This window comes from Schistocerca serialis, chromosome 5, assembly GCF_023864345.2.
Source record: "Schistocerca serialis cubense isolate TAMUIC-IGC-003099 chromosome 5, iqSchSeri2.2, whole genome shotgun sequence".
Taxonomy (NCBI): Eukaryota; Metazoa; Arthropoda; class Insecta; order Orthoptera; family Acrididae; genus Schistocerca; species Schistocerca serialis.
This window is the reverse complement of record NC_064642.1, coordinates 498,609,202-498,631,255: the sequence shown is the minus strand read 5'-3', so window position 1 is coordinate 498,631,255 and position 22,054 is coordinate 498,609,202. Positions and strand designations below refer to the sequence as shown.

General features: G+C 45.3%; 1 protein-coding gene and 1 non-coding gene across 3 annotated transcripts in view; both read left to right on the top strand.

Moving 5' to 3' along the window:
• The window catches only part of LOC126480688 (irregular chiasm C-roughest protein), a 1,491,349-nt gene that overhangs the window by 295,032 nt on the left and 1,174,263 nt on the right, over positions 1 to 22,054 (top strand). The gene's annotated exons all lie outside the window — the stretch shown is intronic.
• Positions 15,645 to 15,719, top strand: Trnat-ugu (transfer RNA threonine (anticodon UGU)). The gene has a single exon. It is a non-coding gene; the product is annotated as a tRNA-Thr (tRNA).

Sequence of the window (22,054 nt, the reverse complement as noted above, 5' to 3'; positions counted from 1 at the left end):
AATGTGAATCTGCAACAACTGTATTTAATAGTTTTGTCATCTTTATTTGTCCTAACTGAGAACCGTAGTGAGCATTTTTTGTTTTGTTTCTGAAAATTCTAGCAACGACGATATGAACATAATTCATTAATACAAGAGCTCGGCTGGAATTCTCAAATCTGTCACAGAGAAGAAGAAAAACCGTGCGGAGAATGTTTTTTTTACGTGTTCCATAACCAAACTTTATTAATTTATTTGCTAATACTTCATTCTTTATGATTAGATTTTGGCTCAGAGCCGTATCCTGAAGAGCCCCTGCAAAAAAATGAAACTCAAAGAGCGAATCTCAGCATAAAAATACAAATTTTGATCAACTGCTTTATAGAAGCTTTATGCTGGCTTTAATTTATGTAATGCACAAAGGAGATTGACTTGAGGTGGTTATTTCTAAATTTGAGTAATTTTTTATATGAAATTAAATTAATCCAAACAACGTTTGATTGCAACACTTTATATTTCACAATTATCTTAAGCGATATCTGTTGTTCTATTCTTCTCTACATCACTCAATAGGGGTAGTGTTGTAAGAAAACGATGTTTGGCTTCGTTGAATTTCGTACAAAAATGATCACCCTTTCAAGTGCAGAGAGTCCAACGTGATACGAAATTGTGCTTCAACTCGGTGAAGCCAAATGTCGGAGTTTTCTATCCAAAATTGAGGTATTTAACGCTCATCTTGTGCAACTTAGTTTTACGCTTACCCGAAGATACAGCATTCTCGTTGACCTGGTCCATGATCTTTCTGCCATTTCTTCTTCATCTCAGATCCTTAGAAAGTACGAAATGTAATTTTCATTATACTGCGTGATTTTGCTATATGGGGACAAACTACAGGAAATGATTCCAGAGAAAATAAAGGGTAAAAATTGGACATATGGTCGGAAATTCATTCCAAGGCAAGCCCACACACTTGAAGACGGAGATGAGAGGTGTCTGACAGTGTTAGTTTCACTTAACTGAAAGCACATATGAGAACACATCAAACAAGTGGGAATGTTGTAGGTGTATTCGTGTTTTAGCTCCGCATTCAAGAAGACATTGAGCTTGAGCACTATCACGTACTAGTCGCATTACCCTTCGTACCACCAAACGCAGATATTCCAGTAGCAGAAGCAGAGTCACCCATAGCAAGTGCAGATGAGTTTCTCCTGTGAGGCGTTGTGGAAAGATAACTGGTTCCACAAGGCGGTCGAAAATAATCCCCACTCACACATCTAAACTGAACCGGCGCTCATAGCTCGGTATTACCAATACCAAAGGGATTCTTCTTAGCGCACAGATAGATGTTGTGAAGGTTGATGATACCACCCATCGAAAAGGTTGTCTCATTGGTGAACAGCACAGATGAAAAACATCCCGGCACCATGGTCACTTGTGTGTCGAAACAACGACAAAACCATCGCTGCGAAGGCAAACCCGTAAGTAATAATTATTACCACACGCTGTAAGCAATACAGATAGCGACAGTTGTGATGGAGAATGTTCCACACGATCTTGTGGCTTGGCTTATGCTGGCGAATCACCAGTCTGGTGCTGGTTCCGGGGTCATTATCGAAGGTCTTTTGTCTCCAGCTTCAATGTATGTACCTTCCTTGGAATGTAGTTCCGACCATTGGTCTATGTGACACTTTAATTACGTATCCTCAGCGATTGTTTCCAACTATTTGCCACATTTAGCAAAATCACGCTGCAAATAACTACGCCATCTGCTAAACAAATAACTTTACTTCTTCATAGATCTGTCAACTAAAATAAAATTTATGCTTTGTACGAATTAATGTCGTACCGTGTGTTATATAGATTAAAGACGGTATAATGCTGTTTTGATTTGCCAAAATTTGTATCTTGATGCTGAGACTCACTCTCTATATACATGGTTTGTCCCAGTCCTGTTACAACTGTGACTATGAAAAATAAACTGCATGGATTATGTTCAGAAAAACACTGTATTTACTCAAAGCAGTCTCCCCTCGATCGAAACACAGCTTAAACCATTTTGGAAGTGTTTTAAAACAGTCACCGAAGTCCTTCTTTGAAGTTGCATTTGACACTGTAGTGCGCTTTTTTTGGATGTCCTTAATAGCGTCATAAGTGTGTTCTTTCATTGTTAACTTCAGTTGAGGGGGGGGGGGGGGGGGGGGAGCAACCAGAAGTCGCCTGAGGCGCCGAATGTGGCGAATACGATGGGTGATACAGGACTATGATCCAGTCTCTGGCCAAAAACTCGAGCACAGTCTTCGCTTTGTGAGCTGGGGTGTCGTTATGGAGGAGCAACCTGGAACTTGCCTCTCGGTATTTATGTGTAATTCGACGAATTATCGCCCACAAACGCTAGAGGACTTAAAAATTATGATGATTCCTCACTGCTCCACAGCCATTTTCCGACGAGTGTCAGGCACGTACTGTTACTTTCGCGCCAGGATGCTTGCTGCAGCAGTGCTAGCTTTTTGACTCTCTACATAACTGTTTTTAGAACGTCAAGGCTCGCAACGCCACACCTCCCCACAGGATAGCATTGCAGTTAGGAATTTCACAAAAGCAGTCCTAACGGAACTAGGACAAGCTGCATGTTATTTTTATACAGGAGTACTTTGAAACGGGGCTGTGATTCATCAAATAGTCGGATACAATGAAATACACATAAATAAAATGAAATCAGTAAAGTGTATTTGTGCAATTTCTATTTATCATTGTTGTGTACCACATCGTACACGCCGGTAAGGACAAGTGGGCAACAGAGTGATGTAGCAGCAGTCGTCGTAGGAAAGCTGGACAAGAACAGAAACTATCAGTGAACAAGTGAGACAGTAAACAGAAGCTTTACTTAACTGGTACCTTTCCCCAAGCATACAAAGACTCGATACAAATGAACATGCGATAAAACAATAAAATTCAGTTAGTACGATAGCAACAAGTGTATCGCAGTGCCAGGCTCTCTTAACTAAGGCATGAGTAATAGTCATGGCTGTGACTGGGCTGTGTCTTGGTGGTGACTCCATTGTCACTAAACCACACAGCATTGCGAATGGGCTTCTGCCGACTATCCTACGAGGGTCACTCCAAAAGAAACGCACACTGTTTTTGTAAAAATACAGTTTTCATTCTGCAGGTGTGAAAGTTTTACAGTGTGTAGATACATCCTTCCCGCTTGTTTTCAAACTTAGTTCAACCGTTGCCGTGATTGGCGCCGTCACAGCATGTCTTCAAGACGGCTGCTACACTTGACGTTCGTCAGAAGCAACGTGCTGTCGTAGAACTCCTGTGCTGTGAAAACGAGACAGTGGGAAACATCCACGAGAGGTTGAAAAAGGTGTATGGAGATGCTGCTGTCGATCGCAGTGCAGTTAGACGGTGGGCAAGCAGGTTACATGATGGAAGCGGGCACGGCAATATTGAGGATTGTCCTCGCAGCGGCAGGCCTCGTACTGCACACACTCCAGACAATGTGCAGAGAGTTAACAAATTGGTGACTGCTGGCAGACGAATCACAGTGAACGAATTGTCACGCTACGTTGGGATAGGGGAAGGAAGTGATTGCAGAATACTGAGAGTGTTGGCGTTAAAAAAGGGTTTGTGCCAGGTGGGTTCCCAGGATGTTGACAGTGGCTCACAAAGAAACAAGAAAAACAGTATGCAGCGAAATTTTGGAACAGTACGAGAATTTCTTGGAAGAATTGTGACAGGTGATGAAACATGGCTCCATCATTTTTCACCAGAGATGAAGAGGCAATCAATGGAGTGGCATCATGCAAATTCACCCAAGAAAAAAAAATTCAAAACCACACCTTCTGCAGGAAAAGTTATGGCTACGGTGCTTTTCGATTCCGAAGGACTCTTGCTTGTGGACATCAGGCCAAGTGGAACCACCATAAATTCTGATGCATATGTGATGACACTGAAGAAACTTCAAGCTCGACTGAGTAGTGTTTGACCACATCGGCAAAACCAGGATGTTTTGCTGTTGCACGAAAATGCACGGCCACATGTCAGTCAAAAAACCTTGTAAGCGATCACAAAACTCGGATGGACAACACTTAAACACCCGCCTTACAGTCCTGACCTGGCTCCATGTGACTATCTTCTCTTTGGGAAACTGAAAGACTCTCTTCGTGGAACAAGGTTTGAAGATGATGACTCCCATGTGCACGTTGCCAAACAGTGGCTCCAACAGGTTGGTCCAGAATTTTACCGTGCGAGTATACAGGCGCTGGTTCAAAGATGGCGTAAGGCAGTTGAGAGGGATGTAAATTATGTGGAGAAATGAAAATATTGTTCCTAAAGGATGTGTCTACACACTGTAAAACTTTCAGACATGTAGAATAAAAGATGGATTTTAAAAAAAGAAAATAGTGCGCATTTCTTTTGGTGTGACCCTCGTATACTGCTGCGGCAGAGAGCACTCATGGTACGGAGCCACTGGAAGTGTGGCTTAGCAGGTGTGCTTCATTGCTTCCACCGGACCCCGCACGACCGCTATCGCCATCTGATTTACCATCTCTGGGATGCCAATGGGATGTGTGGTGTATCGTACTGTAAGACCTTCAGTACTCACCATCTGATAATTTGACTTGTCGCTCTAAAGAAGTAGGCGAGTGTCAGCAATATGTCTCGTGGTCTTATCGTGGCATGTTTATCTTCTGCCGTTAGGTCAGACGATAGAAATGCCACTTGTACGCTTAGAGTAGCAGATTGGCGGTGACCAAATTTAAACAGAACTTGATTAATTTTCACATACATTTATTAAAGATGATAACAAGCACAAAAATTACTTAACTTGGTTCTGGATGCTATTGACAATTGCCAATCTGAAGTTCCCTTTGGTATTGGCACGTTAATCTTATTCTCACATATATCTCTGATACTTGACAAAAGTGTCTATACATTTATCTTCATGGAATATGGTAATATTATTAGACGCAGACTGAAACTTGACTATAGACTGTTGTAGACAAATGCAGACTGACGAATCAGAAGTCTGTACACTCGTTATAATACCTCGCGCGTTCATGTATCACTGCGCGAGTGTGATCCGCGAGGAGAAACGGTTCTACGGTAGCAGCAATCTCATTGGCTGCGTTACATATTAATACGCAGATCGGCGGAAGCAAAATTTGGTCCGTCTCTATGGCAGCGCCATCTCGTAGTGCGGAGACGGACGAGCGCCGCGCCTGCGCTGTTGTGCTTAGCGGGGCGCGCTCTAGTGGGAAAGTTGTGTACGCGCTGACTACGCGGAACTATGCACACAACAGGATGGTATACCGCAATCAGCTACAACCTCACGAATAAAATTCTCCTTGAAAAATAATTAACACCATGACTAAAGGAAAGATGGACCAGTTGACTGGAACAAGTATTGTTGGTTGACCTATGTTGATGACTGGAAACATCCATAAATGACGCTGAAAGCCATCGTTGTTACTGGTCGCTGTTGGCTGGAGCTTGTCTTGGCATATTCCTCGACACGCTCTCCAGTCATAGAAGGCCTGAACGGACGCGTTTTTCTAGTAGTCAGACACTAGCTGAAACGGATCACCGGCGCTAAAGGCTGGGTCACATTCTGCTCGGCTCCGCCTGTTATCGCGTGGCGCAGCTGAACGGGCGTCTGCTGTCTCATTGACGAGCGACTGCCGTAAATTGCACGGGCCCGCGTCTGATGCGCGCTAATCATTGTAAGGAGAGCCTGACGCATTGGCTGCGGCGTTAATAATGCAGGCCGGTAGATGGCGGCAACTAATGGAGTGCGGCCTGGCGCGGATGCGTGCGGCGGCGGCAGCGGCGGCGGTGGTGGTGGCAAAGCGCCCACGGGACCCGCACCAGCACTGAGTTACGTCACAGGCGGGCGCTCTGCAGAGTACACGTGTGCAAATGCCTAGCGGCGGTAAATTAAAATTAACGTAAGCGTCTGAAGGATGGGTGTTACGTCGTCGACCAACTGATTAAAGGTCAGTCATTCGCGAAAGAACGGGTTCAAAAGAACGGCTCACAAAAATGAACGGAATACGTGAGGAAGGACGTCTAAGGAACGGTTGTTCACCATTTGCTTTACGTCGGTCTCGTTCAGCTGAGTAAGGCGCACCTTCTGCGTTGCAGTTCCGTCGTCCTTAGTTCAGCTCCGAGTTGCCACGAGTGCTTATAATTAAAAGTACTGTTAATCATGGATGTCCAATATGGGCTGTAATTATCGAATGGGAGCGAAACTTGGGAGTTATACTAACGCGTTAAAGCGGAAAAGATTTAACTGGGGAAAAGTTAGTTCAAATTTTGGCCACCAAGTGCAAATCTGGCGGTGCACACCATCTCGTCGACGTCTCCGGTGCTCATATTGAACAAATTGTGTAACCGACAGTTAATAATAGAATTAAAATTTTGCCTTTCTCACTTGGTTGACCTTTCCTGCCCACGTCCCATTCTTAATCCATTATATTCGGCAACATTTCTTATCGCCTTTCTTGCATTCACAGCGCTACATTTACTCCTGGTGACAAAAACTGGAACTAAACTTTCTCAGCAAAAATCGATTCCGCATTTACGCATTAGAATATCTACCACGTTTCGCTGTCGGGCGATAGTTATAGCTGAGACTGGACCTCTGTTATTTGCTGCACTTTAATTATAACCACATGGAAGTTACTTTTGTTCATTGGATTCGCCCAGTTCAATTCAGTTTCAAACTGTTCTCGAAATATCTACTTCGTTCTTTGTGTATATCATTCATCATCCCCCACCGGCAGTTACTAACATTGTCATAACTACTCTGTAGTGCAAATATTACTGACGAAATTAACCTTCGCATTATGTGTCACATCCAAGTGACAAAGCTCGATGAAACTTGGACCGCTGGCCGGAGTGGCCGAGCGGTTCTAGGTGCTACAGTCTGGAACCGTGCGACCGCTACGGTCGCAGGTTCGAATCCTGCCTCGGGCATGGATGTGTGTGATGTCCTAAGGTTAGTTAGGTTTACGTAGTTCTAAGTTCTAGGGGACTGATGACCTCAGATGTTAAGTCCCATAGTGCTCAGAGCCATTTTAACCATTTTGAACCAAACGTAACTCGCATGATGTCCAACCACACTACCACACTGACAGAGGTCTCCCTTCAGTATCAATTTGAATAATGCCTGGTCATACAATACATACTGTCCAGCAGCAATTGTATGCAGATCCATTTGTCGCGAAATCTCAAAACTATTTTGCCATTCACAGCGAAACTAATATGGAACGCTCCCCACCCCCTGCTCCCAGCGTCCCAAAATGGAGCTGTCCCCAGTGACTAGTTCCCGAAGATGAACGAATTTGCCCACCCGTACAACCTATCGGGGATTCACCCGGATTGAGGTAGTTCACCTGCATGCTTTTCTAGAACAAGTCACACCTGATTTCCTTCCGTATCGTTGTGTTACCTTCCTTACAAAGATTCCCGTCTAAGTTACCCAGCCGTCTCCGTTATAAATTCGTGTGGGCTATTCCGGCTTTTACGCGTTTCTGGATTCATTCCACGTCTGGTGTGGTGTCTACTTGATAATGCCTCCAAACGCAGGGGCAGTACAGGGTGAAGAAAATAAAAGTGGCTCGGAGAACAGAGTTCAAAGGTACAAAGAAACACAGCAGAGGAAAAGAAATACAGTACGAAGCTGACTACAGCAGATGTTGAAAGTGACCACGATTCGACTCTTGGCACTTTTGGGCCCCGGTCAGCAAGTTGCTGGTGGTGCATCGAAGTTGGACTGCTGGAATTACTGCAGTTCTTGAAGATATGAGCGTTGTTATGATACACCTTAGACTTCAGGGCTCCCCACACTAAGTAATCACACACAGACAGATCAAGTGACCTGCGTGGCCAGCCAGGGCCAAGACCAGACTCACCTTTGCTAACAACTCTGTCAGGTGTGAATATTGTGTAAATGTGCTTAAAGGTTCGGCCGGCTGATGGGCAGTTGCTCCATCCTGCCGAAAGTAGCTGTAGATCTTTTCCTCCTCCGTCCGTACCACTTTTATATGTACCTTATTGACTTTTACGATGTGACTTTTCATGCGGGCCTCTTTGACTTCCTTCATAGAAACTGTGGGTCAGTTTCCGTACCTTGGTTTCCTAAAGCAGTACGATGTGTTTCTGAAGAAAACTCGAAAAGAATCTTTTTGAAAATTGTATGATTACCAAGCATTCTTTAAGTAAAAAAACTTACGTAACTTATTAACGGTGTCGCATGTAGCCCGTGCGTAGTGTAGAAGACTTGTAATCGTGAATTGGGTGGCTTTATTTTCTTCTCCTTTCTCAGAGTACCTTCTTCCACTGCTTGATATGGGATTCATCTACATATTTCCCTTGTCTTCGATTTTTAGCCGCCCGGTACCAGCGTGTTCCAGCAATTAGCTTCACATCATCAAGTTCTCTCCATCTTGGCCTTCCATTGCCACTCGCTTTGTCTGATGTTCTGCAGTGAACAATTCTAGGGGTCCATCTGCTGTGATATTGTCTAGATAAATGTCCGACCCACTGACACTTCAGTATTAGCACTTTTTTTAGTTTTATTTAAGTGAAATGAAATGATCGTATGGCATTTATCGGCCTGGATATCCCATTCGCGGTTCGGCCGCCGTATTGCAAGTGTTTTTAGATGACGTCACTTCGGTGACTTGCGTGTCAATGATGATGAAAATGATGATGAAGGACACACAACACCCAGTCCCCTGCCGGGAATCGAGCCCGGGTGGTAACACTACCGCTAAGCTACGGAAGTGGACTTTATTTAAGTTACATACGTGATATAAAATACAAAAATATTAATCAACAAATACTGAATTACAGTAGTGGCGAGCAACATGAATCCAATCAAAAGAATGATGACCAAAAAGATAAATAAGTGAAGTAAATGTACTCGCGCGGCCGGCCAGAGTGGCCGAGCGGCTCTAGGCGATACACTCTGGAACCGCGCGACCGCTACGGTCGCAGGTTCGAATCCTGCCTCGGGCATGGACGTGTGTGATGTCCTTGAGTTAGTTAGGTTTAAGTAGTTCTAAGTTCTAGGGGACTGATGACCTCAGAAGTTAAGTCGCATAGTGCTCAGAGCCAGTTGAACCATTTTGTACTTGCACGGCATGAATCGCTAGGAGGCCCCGAAGGGTAGTTTCAGCCTCCTAATTTGAAAGATCTTTCTTATCTTTCACTCTTGCAGCCAGTTTTCCTTTGCGTAGTATGAGAGTTGTGTATGTAAGCGTATCTATTGAGTGTAGGTGACTGTATTCTGTGTGTATGTGTGTGTGTGTGTGTGTGTGTGTGTGTGTGTGTGTGTGTGTGTGTGTAGCTTCATGCGCTTGTTTGAGCCAATCAAAGAAACGAGAGGGTGAAACCCAGAGGAGGTACATAGCCTACCCCTGTCGAAGAGCACCAAAAGTTCCGCCAAGCTTAATGCCCTCGTCCGACAGACGGATCACCATCAACAGTGTCGCATGCCCTCACTTAATGAGACATTACGGAGAAGTTTGGAAATCAACCAAGGCCATTAGTGCAACGACGGGTGATCAAGGGCTCCATGTGACTACCCCCCAGTCCACTCTGCCATAAGGGAAAATTGTCAACAGCACACGGCTTCCTCGGACGTTCAACCGTGCAAGTACTGGCCACACCGACGGTGCTTAGCATAGGTGATCCGGCGGTAACCCCTGTATCCACATCAACGAGAGAGAAATAATTATAGTCCATTGGCTGCCACGCCATATGAAAACGCGCTTTCCGCTTTATAATACACTCCTGGCCATTAAAATTGCTACACCACGAAGATGACGTACTACAGACGCGAAATTTAACCGACATGAAGAAGATGCTGTGATATGCAAATGATTAGCTTTTCAGAGCATTCACACAAGGGTGGCGCCCGTGGCGGTACCCACAACGTGCTGACATGAGGAAAGTTTCCAACCAATTTCTCGTACACAAACAGCAGTTGACCGGCGTTGCCTCGTGAAACGTTGTTGTGATGCCTCGGGTAAGGAGGAGAAATGCGTACCATTACGTTTGATAAATGTTGGATTGTAGCCTATCGCGATTGCGGTTTATCGTATCGCGACATTGCTGCTCGCGTTGGTCGAGATCCAATGACTGTTAGCAGAATATGGAATCGGTGGGTTCAGGAGGGTAATACGGAACGCCTTGCTGGATCCCAACGGCCTCGTAATCACTAGCAGTCGAGATGACAGGCATCTTATCCGCATGCTTGTAACGGATCGTGCAGCCACGTCCCGATCACTGAGTCAACAGATGGGGACATTTGCAAGACAACAACTATCTGCACGAAGAGTTCGACGACGTTTGCAGCAGCATGGACTATCAGCTCGCAGACCATGGCTTCGGTTACCCTTGACGCTGCATCACAGACAGGAGCGTCTGCGATGGTGAACTCAACGACGAACCTGGCTGCACGAATGGCAAAACGTCATTTTTTCGGATGAATCAAGGTTCTGTTTACAGCATCATGATGGTCGCATCCATGTTTGGCGACATTGGAAGCGTGTATTCGTCATCTCCATACTGGCGTATCAGCTGTCATGATGGCATGGGGTGCCATTGGTTAGTCGTCTCGGTCACCCCTTGTTCCCATTGACGGCACTTTGAACAGTGGACGCTACATTTCAGATGTGTTACGACCCGTGGCTCTACCCTTCATTCGATCCTTACGAAACCCCATACAATAATTTAATCGGAATCGTATCTAGGTAATGATGTTGTAATGACAAACCTACTCTACCGATGATGTTTAAGTGACTCATACTGGCCAGTCGTCAGCCACACTTTCCGCTTGTACGGGTACGCCAGGTAATCGCCGCTGCTCCTGACACGGCTTGCTTTTCGCTCCGGAAGACGAGGCCGGAGAGGAGCCGGTGGTAGGGCGGCTGGGGCTACGGCGGGTCGTGTGCGGTGGTTTTCGCGCCATTACCCGCCGACGGCGGCGTCGGCGCCGCCTTATGGGCCACCCGCGCCGCTTTCCCGCCTTCTTAATCAACCGGCGCCAGCTCCGACCCCCGCCGCCCCCTCCTCCCACTACGGCTTCCAACGGCAACGGCTCGTTGGCCGTTCGATCGCCGACACGCCAACACGACCCCCGTCCGCGGCCAGGGAGGAGGAGCGGGGGTGTTACGGGCACTGGACGATGCGAGCTCCGGCGCGATGACTTCCCTGCGCCGGCCGCCACTGTCAGCGAAATATTTTTTAAACTGTAATCGACGCTGTGAGAAATAAGATCGTTTCAAATTTTTAATCAAGGCGTTGACTTCAATAATTGCTGATATTTACCTCTATTTTTATTTGCAAAATTATTTACTACTCTGAATATCAAGAGATCAGGAGGAAACCCAGTTCTAAGCAAAGAAGGGAAAGCAGAAATGTGGAAGGAATATATAGAGGGTCTAAACAAGGGCGATGTATTTGAGGACAATATTATGGAAATCGAAGAGGATGTAGATGAAGATGAAATGGGAGATATGATACTGCGTGAAGCGTTTGACAGAGCACTGAAAGACCTGAGTAGAAACAAGGCCCCGGGAGTAGATAACATTCCATTAGATATACTGACAACCTTGGGAGAGCCAGTCCTGACAAAACTCTACCATCTGGTGAGCGAGATGTATGATACAGGCGAAATACCCTCTGGCTTCAAGAAGAATATAATAATTCCAATCCCAAAGAAAGCAGGTGTTGACAGATGTGAAAATTACCGAACTATTAGTTTAATAAGTCACGGCTGCAAAATACTAACGCGAATTCTTTACAGACGAATGGAAAAACTGGTAGAAGCCGACCTCGGGGGGGATCAGTTTGGATTCCGTAGAAATATTGGAACACGTGAGGCAATACTGACCCTACGACTTATCTTGGAAGCTAGATTAAGGAAAGCCAAACCTACGTTTCTAGCATTTGTAGACTTAGAGTAAGCTTTTGACAATGTTGGCTGGAATACTCTCTTTTAGATTCTGAAGGTGGCAGGGGTAAAATACTGGGAACGAAAGGCTATTTACAATTTGTACAGGAAGCAGATGGCAGTTGTAAGAGTTGAGGGTAATGAATGGGAAGCAGTGGTTGGGAAGGGAGTGAGACAGGGTTGTAGCCTCTCCCCGATGTTATTCAATCTGTATATTGAGCAAGCAGTGAAGGAAACAAAAGAAAATTTCGGAATAGGTATTAAAATCCATGGAGAAGAAATAAATACCTTGAGGTTCGCCGATGACATTGTAATTCTGTCAGAGACGGCAAAGGACTTGGAAGAGCAGTTGAACGGAATGGACTGTGTCTTGAAAGGAGGTTATTAGATGAACATCAACAAAAGCAAAACGAGGATAATGGAATGTAGTCGAATTAAGTCGGGAGATGCTGAGGGTATTAGATTAGGAAATGAGACTCTTAAAGTAGTAAAGGAGTTTCGCTATTTGGGGAGCAAAATAACTGACGATGGTCGAAGTAGAGAGGATATAAAATGTAGACTGGCAATGGCAAGGAAAGCGTTCCTGAAGAAGAGAAATTTGTTAACATCGAGTATAGATTTAAGTGTCAGGAAGTCATTTCTGAAAGTATTTGTATGGAGTGTAGCCATGTATGGAAGTGAAACATGGACGATAATTAGTTTGGACAAGAAGAGAATAGAAGCTTTTGAAATGTGGTGCTACAGAAGAATGCTGAAGATTACATGGGTAGATCACGTAACTAACGAAGAGGTATTGAATAGGATTGGGGAGAAGAGAAGTTTGTGGCACAACTTAACTAGAAGAAGGGATCGATTGGTAGGACATGTTCTGAGGCATCAAGGGACCACAAATGTAGCATTGGAGGGCAGCGTGGAGGGTAAAAATCGTAGAGGAAGACCAAGAGATGAATACACCAAGCAGATTCAGAAGGATGTAGGTTGCAGTAGGTACTGGGAGATGACGAAGCTTGCACAGGATAGAGTAGCATGGAGAGCTGCATCAAACCAGTCTGAAGACAGAAGACGATAACAACAACAACAACTCTGGCCTATACTGGAGAAACGCACTAACAAATTAATTACGTTTAAATGGTATCAACCACACGTCTACCCTCGTCCCTAATCTGCTCCTCCTCCTCCTCCTCCTCTTCTTCTTTTCCTCCTCCTCATTCTGCTCCACTTCCGCCTCTTGATTCTCCTCCTGCTCCACCAGTTGCATTTCTTCCTACTTTTCCACCTCTTCCTATTTCTCCATCTCCTCCTCTTTGACGTCTTTTTATTTTTGTTCTTATCCTTTCAAAATGGTTCAAATGGCTCTGAGCACTATGGGACTTAGCTTCTGAGGTCATCAGTCCCCTAGAACTTATAACTACTTAAACCTAACTAACCTAAGGACATCACACACATCCATGCCCGAGGCAGGATTCGAAGCTGCGACCGTAGTGGTGGCGCGGTTCCAGGCTGTAGCGCCTAGAACCGCTCGGCCACTCCGGCCGGCTCTTATCCTTTTCCTATTACCTCATTTCATGTAATAAGTGTCTTTGTGCTACCTAAGCGTAAGCACGTTCTCCCTCTGACAAATCTCGTAGTCCACGATAAATCTCCACCTTCTCCCCTTCCTTCTCGTTCTTCAGTATCCGTCTCCCACTCAATCTACCAAAACTAGTTTGTGACTTTGATTTATAGCTTTCATCGTTCTAAGGCAGTCTGTCACTAATAATTTCTGCCACGTGTTCATTGCTGTTCCTTCTGTCATCTTTACTTATGTTTCCTAGATTACAGACGATCTGACTTGAACAACAGTATTATTTTAACGTCTTGTCAGCCCATTGTATCTGCTTACTGTTCTAAGAAATCTTATTTCAGGAGCTTCAGTGTCAACCTTAAGAAGTAAGATGCATTTTGCTTACAAAAATTATTTTTGTTCCTAGGACGACCTAAAGAAGGAATAAGACATGGTTAATTGGAACCTTGTCTAGTACGGGACTTGATAAGAATGTCTTCCGTGAGTAATGAATGTGTTGGGGTGGGACACTACGAATGTAGTGAGTGGACATTGTAAGTAGGCTGTTTAGGTTTTTATGTTGGTAACACCATGTAGCGCTCTGTATGAAAATCACTGACTGTGCTGTGTGCAGTCTGTCGTGTTGTTCCATTGTATCTAACTTTTGCTGTGTTTGTCTCTGATTTTGTTTCATTTGTTGCATTAATTGCAATAACAATGTATTAGTGTCTGGAGTCTGTTTCTTTATGCTCTTTGGCAGTGCATTTTCACCGGCAACATTCACATTTTGACAAGCAGAAAATGTGTCTTGACTCATTTGAGAAAACGGTGAGGACCAAAAACTTGAATCTGCAGTATTTGCAAGATTGTGTCCTGTCATTCCCGATTCCTGAGGCAAGCTGTTGCCGACCAATCGATCGATAATGCTTCCCTGTTCACTAATTGTTTCACTGTCTGCACCATTGTTTGCCGCGCACTCTATTTCCCTATGCACAATTACCAAATTACTATGTTGAACATTAGTTAATTCATTACACGGTGGCGCTACACACTGCTTTCGTCTTCAATGTCATTTCTCAGTTTACTTTGGAGCCTAGTGTTACGTTTCTCACACGCCATTATTGTCACAATATTTCACACGATAACACAGAAAAGCACAATTTGAAGATCAAAATGAGAAAACAGATTAACATAGCATTGGAAATAATATCTCGTTAATTGCAAGCGCAGCTGCGAAATACTTAGTGCAAATCTACATGCATGCCACAACTGTTTTACTGTACAACAATGAAAGACTGCAACTACAAAGGAAATTCTCCCTATAATTACGCACTAGCAATAAACAAAAGCTACACTAATTACACAAACTACAAGAAAAAATCAGAAGATTCCAGTGAGGTATCCTCGGCTAAGGGTCGACATATGAGAAGTCCTCTTAGAAAAATTAGTGAGCAAAACTGAACGTACTCACACATTACTCTCTTTACTTATTCTGATCAACACTGAACTGACGCAATATTTTTAGCGCAACGCAATCTGACTTTTAATAATCCCTACAAAAGAATGACCCTGACTAACAATAACCTATACCTTTCATGAATCACTTACGTCACAAAAGTCTTCGTTACTCAAACTACTGCAATACAGCGAGCGCCAATCCTGCCAGCTAAATAAAAGATTCAAACTACTGAAGGCACTAACTACTGATAGGCATAGCTAGCAAATGAAAGATTTTGACAGAGAACAAACAATGTGTTTACTTTAATAGTGTTCAAAAGTCATAATATATATATATCAGTTCATGACATCCAGTCTTACAAATTTACTGTCTCTGATGGACACACGTCCAGATCATCCGCTCTCAAAACTCCGCCACTTCTCTCCCCACATCCACCACTGCTGGCGGCTCACCTCCAACTGCGCAACGCTAAGCGCTGTTAACAGCCAACTGCCCAACACTACAATAGCAAATTCCAACAATGCAAACCGGCCACAGACTGCACACAGCACAGTCAGTGATTTTCATATAGAGCGCTACATGGCGTTACCAACATAAAAACCCAAACAGCCTACTTACAACATACAAGGTGAGAATGTGGGTCTCGCGGGAGGCGTGCGCCAGGTGGTCCCTGCAGTCGCGCTATCCTCTGTGCCCTCGGTGGCTCAGATGGATAGAGCGTCTGCCATGTAAGCAGAAGATCCCGGGTTCGAGTCCCGGTCAGGGCACACGTTTTCACCTGTCCCCGTTGATATATATCAACGCCCGTTAGCCGCTGAAGGTATTAATATAATTCTAATTTCGTTCTAGACGGCTGAAGGTCATCAATGGTGTCTGTTCTTTCGGACATGTCCGAAATAACAGACACCATATCCATATAAGCTTGTAAAACTTTGGACCTCTATTTAGCGAAAATGCTTGAGATGCACCTCGTACTAGAGCAACATCCGCTACATCCCAGTACGTACTATAGTAGTCCGAGAGATGAGCTAACTCTGTGACCCGTTGACAGCACGCTTCTTCCGTTAGCTAACGTATACCTCTCCATGCTGTCGCCAAGTCCCGTTCACTGATGTTATCCTGCCGCCCACCGCAAGGCATTTGCAGAGGTTACTACCGGTGCATAAGGATAGATTTACATTTGTTCCCAAGAGGAAACACCGCCGACAGTAAAAGCGGAGCAGTAAAGCGCCCGCTTGAAGAGGACGCTGATGGCCGCATCGCTTGCGCCCGGCCGCCTACCGTAATAAAACTGCCAGTTCCGATGTCCGTGGCGGCACCGTTGTTATTAAGGGGCGGGGGGGGGGGGGGGGGCGGCCAGACGAGACCGGCGCAGCACGCGAGCGACCCAGACCCACGCAGCTCTGCGCTGCTGGCCACTTGATGGCGGGCACTAAGCTCTAAGCCGCCCGATACGGCCTCGGCGTTGCCGCGATAGAATTAGCAACAGTGCTCTGTATCTTCAGCAGTTTAAGAGTGCACTGCCGCCCTCAGATAAGACAGGGACCAAGGTGTCGACCAGGCGCAACCGCTAAAATTTTTGTTTTCTTGCGCGTACTGAATGAAGCGGCGCGTTGAACTCCCCTCTGGAAGAAACGTGATTCGGATGCCGTTCTGGTCACACCGATTCAGTTTTTCCTTCGTTTCTCTACGATAATTAATAGAATGGCGGATTGATTCGATCGTAATATTTGCAACTGGTCTAAAAAAATTAAATGTCGTATGGCATTGTTAGCTCGGAAATCCCACGGCGTGGGTTCAGTGGCCATTCGGAAAGGTGTTATTCCTCCGCGCACGTTGGCCGCTTTCCTTGCGGATAAACAGCGTGTTTCCATAAGAGTGTTCAAAAATGGTTCAAATGGCTCTGAGCACTATGCGACTTAACTTCTGAGGTCATCAGACGCCTACAACTTAGAACTAATTAAACCTAACTAACCTAAGGACATCACACACATCCATGCCTGAGGCAGGATTCGAGCCTGCGACCGTAGCGGTCACGCGGTTCCAGACTGAAGCGCCTAGAACCGCACGGCCACACCGGCCGGCCAGAGTGTTCAAAAATGTAGCAGGACATAGAGAATGCTTCACTGAACAATATGAGACAGGGAATGTGGGGTCTGTGCGGTTGATCCCGGCGGAGGTTCGACTCTTCCCTCGCGCATGGGTGTGTGTGTGTTTGTCCTTAGGATAACTTAGGTTAAGTAGTGTGTAAGCTTAGGAACTGATGCCCTTAGCAGTTAAGTCCCATAAGATTTCACACACATTTGAACACTTGGAATGTGTGGTCGGAAAGCCAGCTTAATGAGATATGGGAGTGAACTTTGTCTAGCATTACTGTTTTCCAGCTTATTTAGAACTCACATGCGTATTGTGCTGTTGATTTACGTGTGCATTCATTGTTTTCTTCAAGGGAACAAGGACGATGAGCCTGATTACTAGGACTTATATGGATATGGTGTCTGTTCTTTTGGACAGACACCATATCCATATAAGTATATAGTTCTGGCAATACCGGCCATGACCTTCTTCTTCTATGCTGATGCACACATATTCCCCGAACTGTTACAGCACTTGGTAAGAATGTCTTCCACGAGTAATGAGTATGTTGGGATGGGACGCTACGAATGTAGTGTGTGGACATACAAGGTGAGAATGTGGGTCTCGGGGGAGGATTGCGCGAGATAGTCCCTGCAGTCGCACTATCCTCTGTGCCCTCGGTAGCTCAGATGGATCGCCGGCACGGTAGCCAAAATCAGAACTACTATTTTTTCTCCCAGCGTAAATCACTTCCGCATTAACGAATTAGAATATCTACCAATTTTAGCTGCCATACGATGGTGAAAGCCCACACTGGACCTCTGTGAGTAACTGCAACTTCAAATAATAACTAACCGCTTTGTTTCCTGTATGACATAACGACACAGCTCTGTCACAGTTATAGAGCGTACATCAGTAAATCTAACAACAAATTTTTTGCGACACTACGTGCCTAGCCGACGGCGGTGCAGACCAGAGATTGCTGGCCGCCAGCGCCTCCCCCTCCACGACTGCAGGGGAGATGCAGCAGTGCGAGGCGTGGAGCGGCGCGGCGGTTTTTAACGTACTAATGCCGACCCGGCCCCGGAGCCAATCTTTATTAATTATCTCGGCGCCAGTATCCCCGGCGCGAGTATAATAAATTGATTTACTGCTCGCCACGGACCAGGGCGCTGCCGGCGGCTACTCTGCCCGCAGAAACAACAGCATCACTGCGGGGGGGTTGGTCCGTGGTGCTACATTCACTTAACGGCCCGAGGGGGGACCGGGCAGCCAGCGCTCTGCGACACCACATCAAGCTCCGCGTCACCACATCACTCCTCGTAAAGCAGTGCTCGCATGTGGTTAGGGGCTTGGACAAAACCGTGTGAATGTCAAGCTAGATGCACCACCTTCCTGCATCTTGTTTGCTAACGGAAAATGCTTTAAAGTTGCCGGTCTCCTTGCGAGAACAACGACACTCAAATCTCCTCCAGCGAGCACACTGATGAACCAAAATGTTATGATAATTTCCGACCGCGATTTTTTTTTACAGTGGGATGATTTTTGTCACGTGACGCGGCAAGGAAAGTATACAGGGTGATCCTTACTAACGTTTAAAAAGCTCCAAAGCGACGTAGATGATGGTGAGACAAGTAATTTAAATAAAGGGCACAAGGAGTCACAACTTTAGCACGTGCAGCTCATGGTTCGATTCCTGCCTCTCTGTCTCTGTCTCTCTCTCTCTCTCTCTCTCTCTCTCTCTCTCTCTCTCTCTCTCTCTCTCTCTCTCTCTCTCTCCCTATATATATATATATATATATATATATATATATATATAAGTCCATAACTTGTAAACTAATTCACGGAGTTTTCTCGCTTTTGGTGAAAGTGCAGCTTAAAGTCCAGATTAAAGATATCACTGTAGGTGTTCGAAATGGTCACCATTAACATACACACACAGACGATTCCGCCGAACTGCAGTACGAACTACTGACTGCTACGTGTTCAGTTGGATATTTGCACATGATTGTACGATGGATTCTCGAAGTTCATCCAATGTGCGTGGCTTTCGTGGTTAAACGACGTCCTTTAGTGTTTCCCACAGGTAAAAGTCCAGAGGAGTTAGGTCTGGGGAACGTGGTGGATACTCCGCAGCACCTCTACAGCCTATCCATCTTCCTGGGAGATTTTCGTCGAGATACGCCCTAACACGATTTTGGTATGGGCTGGGGCGCCATCTTGTTGAAAGTAAACTCTTCCGTCTCAATACATGTCTCGGATGGCAGGTAAAATAGATGTCTGAAGCTTCCGAAGGTACACCTCACCGATAACTGTGCCGTTAAAGAAGAATGGCCCAGTCAAGCCCCGGTAAGACAACCAACACCACACATTTAATCCTGGCAAATTGACGGCTTTGTCTACATGGACGTTCGGATTTTCGGCGGCCCAGTAGATGCAATTGTGGCGATTTACTGTACCATTGAGTTTTAACTGTACCTCATCAGACCACACAATTATCTCTGCAAACTCTTCATCGTTGCGCACCGTGTTAGTAAACCACTCGCAGTACTCCATTCTGCGATCTGGGCCGTCCTCGTTCATTGCGTGTAGCAATCGTGGGATCTAGCACTTCCACTTTGTTGTCATCCTAATTCGCCGAACACTCAGTCTAATTTCACGGGCACACTGTCTCACAGACTTCTGTGTTGAGCGAGTAAATTGTTGTAACACACGACGGGAGTTAGCTGGACTGGAATCGTTAAACGTGTCGGTGGCTCTGTTTGATACTCATTTCGCCATTGCCGTTGAACCTCAATAATGTTTTCGTACTTAAAATACCACTTCAAAACTGACTTCCTTTCATCGAATGTAAGCCTTGCGCCACCCATGTTTACTCGAGAAACTAGGTACAACTAAGAACAAAACACTGACTATCTGGCGACTGTCATCTGACAAAACAAAACAGCGCAATACAACGCTTATGTGACGATTGCCGGAACTACAAACTATTGCACTACCAAAGATGAGACAACTTCGTCAATTAGTTTGCCAGTTATGGACTTTTAAACAGTCGATACATTTTTTGGAGCCTTCTATATATAGTACAATAAAAACTTACCATTACGATACAAGTAAATGAGTATAAGCTTCCGAATTGCATCGTTACCAGTAAATGACATACCTTTTCTTTACTAAATGATGGCTGTAATGAGAAAAACAAGAGACAAAAGGAAAGAAACACAAAGTAAGAACAGCTTTTAATTGGTTACAGTAAGGATAATAATTCTGCAACTTCTACGTTTACAACAGATCACATTTGCTAAAGGTGTGTGAAACTTACTTCGTTTGTCATTATGCAAGTATTGCATCGCTCAGTCACCCCTTCATGCCAATGCCCAACCGCAGCACGTGCGGCGAGATAGATCATCTGGCGATGTTACATGTTCAGCGACTCTCATTCATTTTTGAGGTATTTTCCAACATTTGCAACCCCATGTGTCTTGTATTACATTACTTGCCTCGGCGTCATTTACATTTTAAACGTTAATACGAATCATCTTGAATAAGTGGAGCATCTCGGAAATCGCGAAGCTGATGCAGAGTTCGCGTGTTACAGTCCACTTTTCGGACCCAATACTACAGCGATTGAGCGTAGTATGAATTCGACTAGTCCATGGTAGATTTCCGGAGGTACCTGCCACCAAATGTCTATGCGCAGGACCGTTGATATCCGTAAATTACGGGCCGATGCTTTGTGGATTCGGAGATGGTGACCTATAGTATCCCAAATGTGCTCCATCGAGTTCAGTTCATGCAGTGTTGGTGGGCAAGACAACAATGTGAGCTCACTATCATGCTCCTCAAACCACTGTACCAAGATTGTGGCCTTGTGACACGGACAGTTATCCCGTAGGAGGATACCATCGTTGTGGGGGAAGACATCTAACATGAAGGGATGTCCAGAATACTGTTGACTTAGTCCACGGCGGTCATGGTGCTTTCTATTACTACCACAGATCCCACGGAAGTTGAGGCGAATATCTCCTGTAACACAGTACTGCCCTCATCGGCCTTCGTCAGTGGCATGTTGATGCTTTCGAGCAGCCGTTTGTCTCGATGACGACGGACACGACCATCAACCTGATGTAGCAAGAAACGTGATTCATCTGACCAGGTAACACGTTCCATTGATTCACTGTCCAAATTCGATGATCCTGCTTCCCCTGTAGTCGTAAATGACGATGTCGTTGATTCAACACAAGAATGGTTTGGGTCGTCTGCTGTGGAGCTCCGTGTTCAAGAATGTCAGCTGAACTGTGTGCCAGCATCAGCATTGTACTCTGTCGTCAGATCTTCCAAGATTATCGCTTTCGTACTTTGCAGAGTGGATAAGCCTTCGACTTCCTCGGTCAGCGAGGAGGTGTGAACGTTCAACACCTTGTCGCCTACTAGTGGATCCACTGCCCTTCGCCCACTTTTCATAGATACTGAACACAGTAGCCTGCGAACAGTTGACCAGCTTCTCCGTTTCCGAGAGCTCCAGAAACCAAACATCCGTTTCCGTTCTCAAGCACCGGTGTATAACAATCTGCCCTTCGTCAAAGTTGCTTATGTAATTGGATTTCCCCATTTGCGATGCGTATCGTCACTAGAATGATTTCCCATTCGATCCTCCTACTTTTATATACTTTTCTTACCGTCCCAGTTCGCAGGGAGGCACTGATAGTAATTTTTCGGCTCATTAATGCACTCTGAGGTGACAACAGTCATGCGATACATGCTAATACTGTGACGGACCTCCTTTGCCAGGCGTAGTGCAGTGACTCAACGTGGCATGGACTCAACAAGTCGTTGGAAGTCCCCTGCAGAAATATTGAGCCATGCTGCCTCTACAACCGTCCATAACTGCGAATGTGTTGCCGGTGCTAGATCTGGTCCACGAACTGACCTCTTCATTATGTCCCGTAATTGTTCGCTGGGATTCACGTCGAGTGATCTGGGTGGCCAAAACATTCGCTCGAATTGTTCTGAATGATCCTCAAAC